The following is a 2,500-nucleotide window of genomic DNA, read 5'->3' on the forward strand; positions in this document are numbered from 1 at the left end:
ATTCCTACGGGGAACGCCAGGGGCCTTCAGATAAGACGCAAACATAACGGCCTCGTCTGGACTCACGTCAACTTCGATTGTCTCGAGAAAATACACACACACACACACACACACACACACACACACACACACACACACACACACAGATGGGGCTGTATTTTTAACTCAACGTGATCTTGTGAAACTTTAACCTGTTGAACGCATTTCAGAATAAATCCAAGAGAGTAAAATTCTTTTATTTTGAAAATACGGAAGCTTTTTGGAGCCGACCTCTAGTGGCACTCGGTGGTATTGCAGCTTAAGACACTTCTGCATCGGAACCATTTTTCAGACCTGAAGCTAAAAACACTTTTATATAAAGTCTTATTATTTTCACGGATATTTTATAATATATTGTCTCTGTGCTGCACAATATCGGGACCCTAAAACTGAACCATCCACCATCCGTTTCATGATTTACAGCTTCTACTACTGTCTGCTGTGAAAGTGGAGTATCTTGTCCGGTTGAGCTGCAGATCGAATGCGCCGCGTCTCGACGTCTTTAGAGACCGATGACTCTCTCAGACGGAAAATCTTCTTCACCCAAAACATCGTCCGCAACCTTTCAACGTTCAGCCCAGACTTTCACAAAAGAATATGAATGTAAACTAGATTTATTTTTGTTGTTGCTCTTTTTGGTGGTTTTTACAGTAATATCTAAAAAAAAGAAAACAAACATCTGTTTGATACTCAGACACAGACATATATTTTTGATGATTTAAAAGTTTTAAATTCAGATTTAATATGACATGTTTCTTTTAAAACACGTCTTTAACTACATATCTGATGTCTGTTCCTGCAGAGCCGCTGATCGACCTGCGGTGAGAGTTAAGACGCTCGCCGTGATCTCCGCTGGGATTGGACGAGACAAACCGCCCCAGGTGGGTGTCGCTGTGTTGTTGTGGTGCTGCTACACACCGCAGTGTGTGTGTGTGTGTGTGTGTGTGTGTGTGTGTGTGTGTGTGTGTGTGTGTGTGTGTGTGTGTGTGTGTTTTGCTCGTCTCTGGCCTCCATCGAGCTAAAAGTGATGGCATCAAGACTGACGCGTCATTTTGGTTTTGACCACAGATGTTCTTTCACTCGAGAACAGAATCAATTATTGGCTTAAAAAAAAATCTTTAAAAAAATCACCATCAATAGTTCTTCTTTTCTTCGCCAAAGTTTAGATTGAAGTGGGCTTTTTATCACAGTGGGAATTTATTGTGATAATTCAATCACCATCTTCAGATTGTTTTCTTCTTTAAAAATATGTATTTTTTTCATGCTTTTAACGACAAACACGAGTCTTTGCAATATCGCACATAAAAAGAAGATATTTAAACTCCAAAAGACAAACTGTTGACCTCCATTATCCCTCATATGTCTTCCAGGATGTTCCCTTTAAGTCAAGCTGAATGGAGAGATTACATTTCTTGATATAAATAAACGGGACAGTGAACAAACAGCTGATCTGCGTCTGCAGCAGGAACCCGACATGTTCCTCTTTAAGGCCTGTTGTGTTTTCAGCATCACTGCCAGCTTCCTCATTCTGCGTCCAGGTACTGAAGCTGGTTCTGCACTGGGTTCACGGGTCCCGTCGGTGACTCCGAGTCGAGGCCGACAGTTTGACGCTTCAGCTGGGAATCCACTTGAAAAAAACGTTTTGTTTTTTTTTGTACAAATTTGATCGATTAGGTCTTTTTTTTTTCTTTTTTTTGGGACTAAAAAAAATTGGAAAGTACAGAAAATGGAATCAAAAGCAACAACAGAGACCAAAGCAAACAGAACTTCAGTCCTCCGTCTCTAAAACCACGTTAGGACCGGTGAGTCGTCCACAGGTTGGATCCCAGGATCTGGTTCTGGTTCTGCTTCTGCACCGACCACATGGACAGGCAGTGTTAATCTAAAGCGTTAATCAATCCATTAAAATCTGATATAATGTGAAGAGGAGGCCACGTCTTTATTTGTTTTCTTTTATGATATTACAGAATACTTCTTTTTTTTTTTTACATCCATACTATTCAAAGCAATTCACAAAACGTTTTAAATGTCACAAAGACAAGATATTAAAGAAGCAGAAGCAGAAAGGAGTTCAAATGAGTGGAATAAAATCTATAAACAGAAAAGTAAAAAGTGCAGTTTTTACTTCAGTTAGTTTTACTTTCAGTCTTTTTTGTGCCAGTTATGTTTAAAGTCAGCTGAACGCTGAGACCACCTGAGAAGTGTGAATGAGGAAACAAACAGCAGATCAACTGCGACACCAAAAACCATTCGGTGCTTTTAAAAAACCACGTTTGCAACAAACAGGAAGCTGAAGATGTGAAGATGTGAGCGCCGGCCTGGTGTCGGCGGAGGACTCCTGCAGCAGCTTTCAGATCTGATCGAGAGTTTTCTCCTTCTGAAACACGGGAACTTTAACTTTTGGCGAAGTTTAAGATGAAAGCAGGCCGATGTTTGAATTCTGTTTGAAAATTAGTATCTG

Source organism: Brachyistius frenatus, unplaced genomic scaffold (assembly GCF_029030835.1).
Source record: "Brachyistius frenatus isolate BFR_SWC_R1_liver_20210118 unplaced genomic scaffold, ASM2903083v1 Contig_417, whole genome shotgun sequence".
In the NCBI taxonomy this organism is placed as follows: domain Eukaryota; kingdom Metazoa; phylum Chordata; class Actinopteri; family Embiotocidae; genus Brachyistius; species Brachyistius frenatus.